The sequence below is a fragment of the Aulostomus chinensis genome, chromosome 18 (genome assembly GCF_037954235.1).
Source record: "Aulostomus chinensis isolate RoL2024-O1b breed Wild chromosome 18, RoL_Achi_v1.0, whole genome shotgun sequence".
Lineage (NCBI taxonomy): Eukaryota > Metazoa > Chordata > Actinopteri > Syngnathiformes > Aulostomidae > Aulostomus > Aulostomus chinensis.
The window spans coordinates 11,574,435-11,588,527 of NC_141337.1; the positions used below are offsets into that span (position 1 = coordinate 11,574,435).

The window sequence follows — 14,093 nt, forward strand, 5'->3', positions numbered from 1 at the left end:
GAGGGTCTGTAGCATGAAGATGGGGTGGAGAGAGGGAAATGGGGTTTTTTAGAGAGAGAGAGAGAGAGAGAGAGAGAGAGAATCAAGGAACCAGTGCTCAGACATGTGGTTCTTATTTGGGGCTCTACATGCAGAGATGGTGGGTCTGGCTTCTCTTTGCACCGACCTGCATCTACAATCTAAACATCCCACTGATTCTCAAACAATATGGATGCTCTCATGCCCCTTCGATGTGAACCAGAAACAGATTAACACAGCGGGATCTCAACAAATCACTCTCTTTTATTTTTTTTCTTCAAAAGGCTAGCTTTTTCCCTCATCACAGTAAACAAGACAGAATTCAAGGACACGTTCTCGTAAGACAAATACCATATTTCCTTTGTAACGTGCTGTATCTCAGCTGCCCCAGATCAGGTTTCTTTGCAGACCTTCCATTGGTTGTAAGTGAGTGGGAGGATATTAGCATGATGCCTCTGGGCTCTGTGAATTCACTACAGTATGTAAAGTTAGACGGCGGAGCACGTGAACACAACCTCAACCTTCATTCAGTCTGGGAGATACATGCAACACCCACAGAACTCCAAAGACTTCTGGACAGTTTGATATGAGCCAGCCCCCCTGAAAGACCACGAGGTCACGTGATCTTTGTCGAAATAAAAACTATCCGCAAATGAAAGTAAATTAGTTTGGATTCTATTTCCAATTATGAAGTTAAATAAAAACAAAAACCAAAACAAAAAGTTTGATGGTACTAAATCATCTCTCAGTGTACATCTGGAAATGACAGGCCTGCAGTAAAGCCTTATCAGCGATCAATATCCGTTATTAGCAAATTTATGCAGTTGAATCATTAACTAGAGAGAATGATAACATTTTACGACAGTTAAAAGCTGGGTCACGCAGCTGTGGGCTCCTAAGGCAGGTTTCTGATTTAATTTCATTGTTAGGTAACACTTAACCATACGGGTACAAAAATAATCGTTAGTTAATGCTTTGTTAAGTATTAGTTAACAGTAAATTCATTTGCTAAAATCATTTAACAAATGTTTTAATGTTAACTTCCCAGGTTACAGCACAGATGGATGGAATACTATGGAAGGTTGGTGTGTGAGTAGGGTGTTATTCAGGAATACCAACTTTAGAGAGCTGCTGACTGCCAGTTAGCTTAGCTCAATGAATGAGAGTGGATGGGAAGTGTTAGCATACCTCTAAAGTCATCAAAATACACAAGAGCGACTGTGACTCCTCATGGTAGAAGACTTCGTAACTAAACGGAATAAACTAGCGTGAGCAGTGGAGGGGCATGATGATAGAGGTATGCTAACTTTCCCATCCACTACAATTCATTATGCTAAGCTAACAAGCAGCCTGTGTCTGTGGGTCTCAGCTGTCTGACGCGCACACAGAGGAGTGAGCCTTCACAGTCTGTCATGATTTGTGCTGAAATGAAGCTCAAATCTCTTCCATCCCATCATGCATCTGGCTGAGACATGTCTCGGTTTAAACCATTCTGTAAGACAGGAGAGGTTTACTCAACATTATTACATAGTGATCATCAGTTATGGTTATCTGTCCTGCCCATCACTCCATTCTTGCCCCTTATCTTGTTGGAAAGAGAAAAAAATATAAAGGCAGTAAAAAGGAGTAAGGAAGGGAGGTGAAATGTGTGCTGGACTGCCTGGGAAAGAAACGGACCTGGCTTCACATCACACACACACACACACACACACACACACACACACACACACACACACACACACACACACACACACACACAGCCAGCATCAGCATATGTGTGAGCATGTGAGTGCATTTACTTGCATGGGAGTGCGTATATGTGTGCGTGACTGGGAGAGAGCACAAAGAGGAGAGAAGTGTTTCAAAGAAGAGAATTAGACGGGATAACAGAGGAACGCGTGAGAGGGAGGAGAGAAATCAAGGACAGGCTGTGCGAGTTGAGGGATTGCGATGAAAGAGGAGTGTAACTGTGTGGACTGAAGCTCTACAGGTGCAGCAGAGGAGAAGCAGAAAGGAAGGTGGGGGTGGGGTGGGGGGTGCAATCGATTCAGTTTAGAAGTGACACCAAAACCTCAGTGAACAAAACTTTTCAGGGGCAAAGAGGGCAAAGGGAGTCATCATAAAAGTAGGAATGAGGGGGATGGGGGTGGGGTGGGGGGGTTGAAGGCTGCGATCCAGATGAAAAGGAAAAAAAAAAAAGCCTGATGTGGAAAAAGAGCTGCAGAGCTGCTCGTCCCCTGGCTGGGCGTGGGTCAGAGTCGGAGTAAACAAACCCACAGCTTAGCAGCACGTTTGATCTGTTCAACGCCGATACACTGAGAGGAGTAAACAGAAAAATGAGCCTGGGTCAGCTATGGGGGGGTGTATGTGAGGAATGGTGGGACACACACACACACACACACACACATACATAAGTTCGATATTGAGCTCCTCAAACTATCCTCACTTCACGTTTCACGGCGCTCTCCAACAAGGTTCTTCCGGATTAGTTAAGGACGGTGAACTATATATAAGTTCCATACTTTCCTCACTGAGGAAAACCTCCAAAGATGAAGTTAGAGGTCTAAAAACGGTTCTTGTCTCTCCTCTACATGGGAACCTACGTGAGAACCTTAGAACTGCTCTGGTATTTTCTCTATTCTCAAATCCGCTCATGTTTTCAGGGAGCACCTTCGCCAGATGAGTTGTGGTGGATCCACCAGCGTCACATATTGAGGCCTTGATAGAGAGAGGGGTTTTTTTGGAGGGGGGGGGGGGGTTAACTGTATCAGTATCTCAGAAAAGATCCTTTTCCAACAGTAACTTTAATTTATAAAGGTTGTTGTCAGCGAACAACAATAAAACCCATTTTTCCAAACTACCAAACAACATTAATCACCATTTAATTCACTTTCTGCTGGAGTTGCTGATGATGTGGCGCTGACGCCGCCGTCGTAACAGGAACGTGAAGCATCATTTCAGTTATTTCTACAAGGTGGAGTTGTTTGAAAAACATGATGTCACATCTTTGTGAATCTGAACGTGATAAAACATGATGAGCGTGTTCGGAGCTTTGGAGTGTTTCGCTGTTTCTTTTACTTTCAAATTTGTCCAAATTGAAAACTAAAACAAGATTTCAAGGTTGCATTTTTTTTGGCAAGCTGTGACTTCATATTATTCAAGCAAATCTCAAGAAGGAATCATATTTCTTTCCCTCAATTATTCAGGGCTCTGACAGATTTATTAGAGCTTTAAAGATGACGATCATTAGGTAACATGACGACTTTCATAGGAAGGATACTGTTTTAAGAGTGTGACACCCCAGTGATAAAAGCCTGCGTGTCAAACTTGTCAAAGACACAATCCTGCGTTTATCAGACTGCTCTCTTTGAACATCAGAGGCGCGGCGTTACTTTTGTGGACCTTGGCTACCTTTGAACGCTCGTTACTTGGCAGAAAAAGAAGCACGTCAGGCGGAAGAATCTTAATGACACGCCTTTGCCTGTTTTTTTTTTTTTTTTTTTAGCCTTGAAGAAGTTAAAATTAGTCTTTAAAAGGCAAAATCTAAAGCCGGGAGCATGAAAAGGGGGTGGGGGGGTGGGGGGGGTGGGGCAGAATGAAATGTCGGCACTGCAGTGTTAAAAGGGAGATGGGAGATGAGAGATCCTGGGGTCTGACTTTGGTGTGACTTCAAAAGGCTGTGTTTAAAGCGGCGGGCCTTAATGCTGGCCTGATAGCAGAACTGTCATGTCTGTGTGACCTCCCACAGCTGGCCAGCCAGGGACACAGGACTCATGCCGCGAGTGTGTATGTGTGTGTGTGTGTGTGTGTGTGTGTGTGTGTGTGTGTGTGTGTGTGTGTGTGTGTGTGTACGTGCGACTTCTAGATGTGTAGGCTTGTTTGCTTTTTGTATGTTTGTGTGTCAGCACTCTGGCGGCTCTTGCTGTGTGTCTTGATGTGATTGTCTGTGTGCCCTTTAATGTTTGTGTTTTGATGTATGTGTTTTCATGTGTGTGTGTGTGTATGTGTGTGTGTGTGTGTGTGTGTGTGTGTGTGTGTGTGTGTGTGTGTGTGTGTGTGTGTTCACAGAGGTTGAAGATCTGAGCCAGGCGCTGCCCTCTCTCCCTATGCACAGGGGCCTTTTTTCCTTCTTGTTAAGATTCAAACGCTGATAGGCTTTGAACTGCAGCTGTAGACTCTGCAGTCATTTCACCACTTTAGCTCAACTAGCTAAAGTTGTCCTTGTGTTGCCTGCCATGCTATCAACGCCGCTATTACCAAACCGTCACGTGGCGTGCAGCACAACTTAAAAGCTGGGTTTTACCTTCGATGTAGCGAAACAGATGACTGGTATGAACGTGATCCAATCCCGTTGTGGATTAAAAAAAAAGGTGTAGGGATCACATCTGCTTTTGTCCTCACTGAAATATCTCAAAGAACTGTAAGATTCAGGATGGAACTTTTCATAATTTCTCTGTGTTCAGAAGCTGAGAGAGCAAGAATCATGGGTATAGTCAATCAATAACGTATTCAGAATAAGGTCGTGAAGGCATCGGGCCTCTTCCAGGTGCCACTGCGCATATCTTTCCACACATCCTCCTGTTACCACGGAGACCTGAACACACACACACACACACACACACACACACACACACACACACACACACACACACACATGCACAAAAAGAAAAATGACAAGAAAACCCTACGTGAGAGGATGAGAAAAAGACAAGGACATCATTCAACAGGGTCGAAAGGAGAGGACAGAGGTCCTGGTGGATGAAGATCCAAATCCAGAACATCTAGAACTGGATACCCATGACCATGTAGAGAACGTTCAACTGGCACCAGGCCCAGAAAGAGCAAAGAGACGGGTAATTAGCGTAATTAACTAAGGGATGAGACCTTTTTATTGTTTTCGACTAAAAGGAATCAATAGAGATGGACTGAAATCCAGCTAGGAGTCATGTGATCTGGATCGTGGATCTATTTATGGTGGTTGAGAAGTAATTTTATGAGTGGATTTTGGTGATACTACACTCTTATTGTGTAACACGGTGCCATGCCATTATTTTCCATGCGTAAGCTCTAAACAGAAGTTGCTTGGTTTGATTTGGATTTTGTTCTCTAGTCAGTTCCTGTCTTATTTTGAAATTTCACTCCCCTCCTCTGTCTGGCTTTGCGTTAATTCCTTTCTTTGTCTGTTTCCCACCTTTTTTCCGTTTCCCTTCTTCTTTTTAAAAATGGCTCACCTGTGTCTTGGCAGTTAATCAGTCCTCCAAAGCCCCCCCCCCCACCATTCTGTTTCTTGTCCAATCAGCTCCTTCGGCATCCCTCCTGTTCTCACACCTGTTTCTCGTTGTGCCGTTAGATGAGTTTGTATTTGGTTTGTGTTTCTCCTGTCAGTCTTTGTTGCGTTTTACCATCCCTTCCTACTTGTTTCCTCAGCATCTCAAGAACTTTAAGTTAAGTCTGCTTTGTTTTAAAGTTTAGTTCCAGGTCTGTTTTTACTTTTGCTGCCTCCTGTCTGCATCCGTCTCCACTTCAGTCTTGACAGGTAAGCAGCATTTCTCCTGTTAGGAAGAGTCAGTCAAGCTTGGATGATGACGTTGATGGTGATGACGATGGTCGTGACAGTGACACGTGGCTGTGTGTGGCTTGACACGTGCTGATGCGAGCCCGCTCTCTGAAGCAGGAGGTGGTGAGAATGCACCAGTAATCTGGATGCCAGATGCTGTAAAAAGGAGAGCCTCATTGTGATATTTTTTAAAATTTGTTCTGCACAACATTAGATATATTCATCATTAGTTATGCAGGTTAATATCCGCGTGTCATTGGTATCAGCAGTCGATTGCCAATATTAATATCAGCACAGCAAATCAATGGTAGTTTTTCATTTATTTGTGGCAACAATGAGATTTTCAAAATGTCTTGGAAATAAAGAGAAATTGTCACCCTTTCAAATCCAACTTGTTTATGGGTTTTTCAGTGTGGACAAAATTGTAATATTAGTGTAAACTTTCCATGGATGGAATATTTCAGTTATTGGCCAAATCAACAGTAAAATAAAAATCCAATATTGTGCATCCCAAACTTATTGTACATCTGGCAACCCTGGTCAGCAACGTCAACCTTTTATGTAAATGCTTCATTCTTAGATTTTTATTGTCATCATGTTACAGAAAGCTGCTTTAAGAACGTGCTGCGTCTTTGAAACGTGCATCAGCTTCCTTTTAATGTAATGGAAAAAATTACTAATTACCATCTTGAATTGTGTGTGTGTGTGTGTGTGTACAAATAAAACCATGTTGCATGTATTTCTTCTACTTATCTGCTCGAGCTGGCAGGTGAGGAAGGCGGTGTAGTCTCTTTAAAGTCCAGCCGGCAGGATACTGCTGCGAGCTTGCCTCTCTTCTCCTGCACTTGTTTGTTCTCATTTCATCTCTTGCTATCTCCTCTCGGGAGAGAGAGTGCGGACTGAGCAGATGTTGTGAGGAGACCACTACACACACACAGACACACACACACACACACGCGCGCGTGCATGCGCATAGCTTTGACACACCTTGTGTCCTTTTGTGCATTTATGTTCTGCAGTACAGAGTGGAGCCCATCAGGGAACCTTTCACTGCATATGCATCCTGCCACGTCCATATTTTGATTCCTGTTTTGAACTATGCTGGAGAAGGCGCCTGTATGTTCCTGTATCAGTTGATCAAATGAAAAGTTTCCAGTGGTCACCTCCCGGCTCCTCACTGAGCGTCCGTTCAGCTGACAGCGGGAGAGCGAGGGAACCATCGGGAGACGCTCCTGTCACACCCCGATCCCTGCTTTGATGAGTCACATCAAACGACGCTCATATCTGTCATCCTCAAAGGAAAAAAATTGGGGGGATGTGTGTGTAGAGGACACACTAAAAAAAAAAGAGAGAGAGAGAGAATTAATAGACACTTTTGTTTTACAGCTCTGATATATTTAAAAGTGTGAGATACAAGGATTAAGGCTCAGAATTGTGTGTTTTTGTTGAGATGCAAGTTGCCAGGCTGAGATAATTGACTTCTGAGGGGGATATTAAGTCCTTGGAAGTCTCTCACCAGGCTATTGACGGGCAGAGATTTAGCCACTATCCTGCCTTTTTTTTTAAATGGTGAATTTGCATATCAGACATTAGAGCAACTGTTTCTGCAGTTTATGCCATCTCTTCGTGTGTGTGTGTGTGTGTGAGACGTGTCTGCATGATAGCACACCGCAGAGAGCAGAAACATGAAAGTCTGATAGACGGATGGTGATACCGACTGGATTTGAAGCTACTGTTCACTCCTCCTGTCTTGCTGCTGGTATATGATCAGAATTGCAGCGTTTGTTGATGATGTTCCCTTAAACACCCCCCCCCCCCGACTCCTACCCTCCCCACCTTCCATCGTTTGGTCCCTCTGGCTCTTGTTGTCATTGTGCTGAAACTACAGCTGCCAATAAAGAGGCTTTTTCCTGTGATGAAGATTTAATGTGCTCAAATGGCATATGTTTGCCCTGGTTGCTGCTTTCTCAATCAGATCAGACAGAAGGTAGGAGACATGCATTTATTCATGGTTTCCTCCTGATTCTGCTGGCGCTGGAGTCACACGGTGAAGTTCCAGCTTTGGTACGTTGGTCCAGGTTACTTCTGTCCCATTTTTGTCCACGCCAAGCTTTTTTTTTTTTTTTTTTTTTTTTTTTCCTTTTCTTTTCTTCAACTCCACCAGTCAGATTATGGAGAGACCTGTGTTTATGGCATGTCATCTGATGGCCACTCAAAGGTTTAGATTGAATTGAACATGCAGCACTTTCTTAAACAAAATGGCCCCCTCCCTTTTTTTTTTCATCTCCAAGTGGAAGCTTTAATTGCATGGTTCCAGGGGGGAAAGAGCATACGAGGAGACTTCGAGAGAGATGTGAAGCTTTATCTCTTTTTTTTGTGGAAAGGATGACGGGAGAAGATTGTGTGATGTTGAAGAAAGTTAAACCAGTGGTAAGGAGTGGTGTGTATGTGGTTTGGTGTTGTGTTTTTTTTTTTAATGTGTCCATACCACCCTCGTGTCTCTGCTCTCTGTGTCGTTCAGATGAAGGTGATCAGGCGTCCTGTGCCAGCACGGAGCCTGGCTGGCTGATTAAAAATGCTAATGTCTCCCGCCGGGTCTTTGATGCGGGGACCCAGGCGCTCAAAGCCAGCCAAGGTTACCGAGGGCCTGTGTAATCCTTTATTCGGGGGCCGACGCTGAGAGCCGCCCAGCTGAGAGCCCTGACAGTCACAATCAATCATGTCAGGGACGCATCATACAGGTCTGCTGACCCCCTGCAACACACTCCGCTTTAATTAGCAAATGAAGGAGCTGCACACACAAATTAAAAGACGAGTGACAAATTGGCTGGGGGAAAAAAGAAAACAGCATAAAGTGACTTTGTGAGGCATCGGGGAACCACACAAGCACCCAGAACAGTTCCAGTTCCCCTCAATTCTTCCAAAAGATACATTTGGAGTTCAGATGATGGCAGCGGTTCAATTACTTTGACTGGCAGCGTATGGTCATAGGAAGTCATGTTCTTGTATTATGTGCTGCATCATTGTGGAAGGGACTGAAATGTTTCATCAAGGCAGGGAATTTCATGGGGACAAGTGGACCGTAGTGTCATGGAGCCTGGACCTCCTCACTTTGGGGGCAGTCTGACTCCTAGTGTTCTCTTGGGAGACGACACATGCAACACGAAGCAAAGACCAGAGCAAAGCCCTCCTCCTCCCTGACTGATGAACTTCAGGTCCAGGTAGCAGTGCAGGTCAAAAGGCTGCTGACTTCAGATCAGTGAAGCTTGATTTGGGTAAACGTGTCTGCAGGAGGATGGTGGCTGCCATGTTAGGCTGAGCACAGTCAACTAAGGTGTAAAGCTATGTTGAGATGATTATGATGCAGCGTTCTTGGTATGAACCTGAAGCTGAGAGGTTCAGTCTTACTCTCGCTATGTTGCCTTGATGTTTGTTCTGGTGACGGTTTCATTGCTCTAATAACCAACAGGACTTGGACCACCACAGAAAATTGCCTATGAACACTTAATTTCCAGGAACTTCAATTACCCACACACGAACATCCCATGATCATAAACTACCTTTCAAGTAACTGTGGTTTTTCTTCCACTGACCTCCCAAATGTGCATTTATCTTTGTAAGGAGTGTTTATGCACTGCAAGCGCTCACGGATATCCCTCTCCCCAGGATGTAACCATAGACGACTGATCCTGCAGACAGTTCGATCACATCCGGCATCGACATTCTCTGCTCTTTCTTGATTATCTCACTAATGAACAGGCATCACATGTGCAGAGATTCTGACCTTAATTCATCATTTGGTTACAAAGTTCCAGTGGAGCTGGACTTGAAGCTCGATGAAGTCACTGAGTCAGACTGATGGGTTGTCCCGATAATGCAAATGAGGAGGAATCGATTTGTCTGTTTGGCTCCGCTCGGCTGCCCAGATATACGTCGGTTTCTGCCGTAGTTTTGCCCACCGTGACTCCCCCCGACTATGTGCTGTTGACTTTTAGGTTGAACACACAATAGCAGCAGCACTACAGAACGTGGGCCAACAGTCGCACTGTTCAGGCCCTGCTGAAAATGTTAGTCTGACTTTGAAAAGTACAAGTTTTTAAGTCCAGTTTTTAGTCGGAACTAACAAGAATTAGACTTCTTCCTGATATCGTCCTTTCCTCTGGTCTGTTCCTTCACCTGCATTTGTGTAATATCCTCCTGATTGGGAATGATGGGTGATCGGCATCAAGCTGACTCTGTATACGTGTGTGTGTGTGTGTGTGTGTAGGTCGTTGCCATGATCACGTCACTAGCGCTTCTGATCACTTTATTCTTCAAAGCTGGGACACTTAAAAAAAAGAAAGAAAGATGGAGAACAAGAGGTGTGTGTGTGTGTGTGCGTGCGTGCATGTATGTGTGGAGGAGGTTGAAGGATAGCAGAGGATTAAGATGGGGGTTGTTTTGAAGTTTGCTTGACAACATGTTAACAAAGCTTGCCTAATCCTCAGATGGAAGGCTGGGCAAGAGCTGTGATGATGCGGTGTGTGTGTGTGTGTGTGTGTGTGTGTGTGGCATAGTAAGGTCTTGCCTGACTTGGAACAACTACATGGCAACACAAGGCTATGGCTCCCCGCCAACACTTCCATCCACAACATCTCGCTCGCATCATGAAAATCAAGCATTCAGCTTGGAGTCACACTTTAATTCCTGATTAAAGCTGTTGCAAGGTAACTTTAATTTGATATAAAATGGAGCACAAGAGATACTGGAGCACGACTGCCTCTAAATTAGCTGTCACAAATACCACAAATTGTGCTCGTACTGCGGGCCTTCAGCTGAGAAACTTTCCAACAGGTTCTTTTGTCAAACTGCAAGACGTCATTGTGCAGAGTGAGACTCAGGCTGGAATTAAGGGTGTTTGTGTTCTCTTAACTGTAAAATAAGTCATTTCTCAATTTATCCAAATCCAGCCACTTTTTTTTTTCTTTGGAATTGATCTCTACCTCCGTAGCATCTGCAGGCGTTTCAGCCGGCCAGTTCATCAGGAGACCTCCCAGTGCTCTCCTGCTGGTACACACCACCTGCTCAGTTTTAGTCAACACACAGTTTTCAGTTCTATTACATACTTTAAGTAGCTGATATTAGAATCCAGTGCAGGCTTGCAGATGTGGAGCTTCCCTCCGGAGTTTCTTTGCTCTTTGTAAGAAACTTCTGAATCTGCTGCGCGCACACACACACACACACACAGTCGGCTCGACTCCAAACAATACCTGAGCATACCTTATTTTCCTGCTGTCATGCTCTGCTTTTATTTTGTATATTCTTGGCTTCCTCAGCCTCGAGCGCTTGGCACAAAGCTTCTGTGTGGCCTCATCATCATCCACTGTACTCAAAAATAGTGCTGCTCTGAGTCCTGACAGTGGAGCAGTGTGGTTGCAAGGCAGTTCAAAGGAGACAGTTCAGACCAAGTGTGTGTGTGTGTGTGTGTGTGTGTATGCATCTGTGTGTTTCTTGTTGTTTTGTTTTTTTTCCTCCAGCCTTGATGAGAGCAGGTACCTGCTGGAATGAATGTGATTACTTCCTGGAAAGGAGCGCGGAGGTGATCACTTTGGCGTGAAACAACCTGTAACCTCTCTTCCTCCCTCCTCCACTTTACTCACCTTTTCTGGTGCCACACGTCAAGAGGTGGCAGGAATGCAGGAAAGGGGAAACAAACAGAGAGTGTCGTTCTCCCCGGAGCTATCTGGCAGGGTTGGATTACAAACCCAGCACACACAAATGCACGTACACACAACTCTTTGTTGTGAATCTACCTCTTGTCTCCTCTTCTTGTGGCTGAAATGTGAGAATTCTCTGGCTTGGGGGCTTGGCTAAGGTTGGGGCTTAACACAACCTCCACCATTAAAAAATGTAGAAATTCTTAAGCCTTTCAGGAAGCATGCGTCCATCTCCCAGCTCTCTGAAATGCTGATAGAGATGTTGTGAATGTACATGGAAAAATGAAGGTAATCTGCGAGGGAGATGCAGCCAGCGAAACATTTTAGCTACAAGTCAGTAAACCAGACAGTCCAAGTGAAAAGAGAAGACAAGCAAAGCCAGAGAGGGCGTCCGACGGCGGCTGAGACGCCAAAGCAGGCGACACTTTAATTACCTGTGTGTGTGTGTGCGCAGTGCCAGACATGTTTCACCAGATAGGATGACTGTCACCTCTCATCCTCTCAAATATACCCAGCCCTCCTCCTCCTCTCGGCCAGACCGTACAGAGTTTCAGCAGCAGACTTTTCGACACATTTCAGCCTTGTGTACACAAAGATATGCAGCCTTTATTTTCCTCTGCAGGGCTGTAAGTATATCCTCTTCATCTTTTTAACAAAAAAAATCTTTCCCTGTGACCACGTTTTCACACGAGTTTACACTTATTTGGTTAAAAGCGAGGGATTGTCCACATTTAGTATCAATAGAAGGCCGCGGGGGTGACGCAGGCCAAACAGGAAGTTAGCATTACCACGGGGCAGAGATGGAAAAACAGTGGTTGAAGGATGCAGTTTAATAAAAGCAGGTTTTTGTCTCTCGGTTTTCCCTCTTGGTTTTAAGGGTTCAGCCATTATTTCCAGAGGCCATGATAATAAATTTATATAATGGCAAAATGCACACACCTCTGGAATAAATTCAAGTTCATGCAACGACCATGAGGAGAAGAAAAGGTTAATCGTGGCTTTGCTGCCTGTCATCGCAGTTTACAGACTTGGCTCCTGCTTCAACATTATTCTAGTAATCTCACCTCCCAAGAGAAATGAGCACATTAATGATTTGGATATTTTGTGTGTGTGTGTGTGTGTGTGTGTGTGTGTGATCACGTGTCCCATTAGATGATTTCATCAAAAAAAAAAACCTCTACTATTTAGCTCTTTGACTTCATCTGAACTAGTTCAGTTTTTATCTGTTTTCAGTGTTAATCAGAATTTTACTTAACTTGCCTGCAGTTTTTCTTTATTTAGGCTTTGCAGACATTTGTTTTACGTCTTTTAACCCTCACTGAGGGGTGAATAAAGGTTTCTTATCTTACAATCATCGCCGAACTGTAACCTAAACCACAATCTCTCCACACTTGGAACTTTGCTGTGCCTTGAGCTAGTTCGCCAGTGTCATCTTGGTGGGTCGTCATAAGTTTCAGTTTCACATCACTACCTGTTACACAGAATGTGAAATGCAAAACAATACTGATGTAAATCGATGGAGCAGGTTGGTACCAACAAGCACCTGACAGCACAGTTGGTCCTGCTAACGTCATATTTAACGACATCAACCTAACAGGACACGAACAGCGTGGAATCCATCATGAAACATTAGTGTCTAATGTTCCAAGAAGCAGCTGTCTATGAATATTCCAACAAAATAAATGTTTCTGAACTACAAAACGGCATTTGTCGACGCAGGGATGTAGTGATGGTTATTATTGGGATGTCATTTAAGCACATGATGTGCTACATAATTTAGTGTCTTGGGCCGTTATGTGTTTCTACGTGATAAACTTGGTGGACGGATCTACTCACTTCTTGTGACTCTGTAACAAATAATAGAGCAACAGCTGCTCCAGTCACCCACTGGATCTGCTCTTCTCTGCGCCCGCTGCTGATGACTCTCCTCTCTGACTTCTTCACCAGTCCTGCCCTCCTGACCCCTCACCTGCACACGCTGACTCAAGGTGTCCCCTTACCCTCCTCGCTTTACTCCCTTCCCCTCTGCCAAGTACCGCTGATATGCACAAACACACACCTGCAGGCAACAATAGAAGCTTTATTCATGGGCACGCTGCTGATCCAGCCGGCCCTCTATCAACGACTGCGATCTGGACGTGGGCAGCTGCCAAGCTAAGACCACAGTGCTACTGAGAGTTAGTTAAAAGTACGCCAGTCGAAGCGCCACATGACGTTTTTGCTTTCATCTCTGGCTTAAATAGTGACCTCATTAGCCAAAACAAGGATATTATCCAGAGTGTCATAGCGCTTTCACATAGTCTGTAGATACAGTTTCCCTCAGCGCACTCCTCTAAATAGAAAGAACAACATTGGGAGAAAAATCTGAAGTCAGCAGTCTGATATAACAGTCTACTGTCATTATGTTTGGGATGCTGAAGCCAGATTGAACCGCGGCTAAATCCTGTGTTTTCTGCTTTCCGGTGCAGGCTCAGCCTCAGACATAACACAACGTCCCCACGGCGATGACATCACTGTCTAAATAACATGCTTGTTGGGAATCTCCCTTGATGTCCATAGCTGTACTGAGGGATGAAAGCGGGGGCATGAAAGAGGCCAAAAGCCATCAGATGCGTCTTGGAGAACAGCCCTTGGCTTCAAAGGCAAACCTCAGGCGCTGTGTGACAGAGAACAACAGCTGATGATGTCACTCAGGGCGCATTTAAATAACTGTCCTTCTCAAATCAGAAAAAAGAGAAGACGATGGGGTTTTAATGAGGAAGAGCATTTCAGAGTGCACGGTGGGTTCACGGGAGCGTGTTTGTGTACACATGAGGGTACCA

The 14,093-nt window shown here is 44.6% G+C and overlaps 1 protein-coding gene across 1 annotated transcript in view; it reads left to right on the plus strand.

Annotated features, from left to right (window-relative positions):
* Positions 1-5,422: 5,422 nt before the first annotated feature.
* tex2 (testis expressed 2) overlaps positions 5,423-14,093 on the plus strand; it is a 52,745-nt gene continuing 44,074 nt past the window's right edge. Inside the window, exon 1 of the mRNA XM_086185991.1 lies at positions 5,423-5,554. The gene's annotated coding sequence lies outside the window, so the exon portion shown is untranslated. The remainder of the gene's footprint in view (positions 5,555-14,093) is intronic.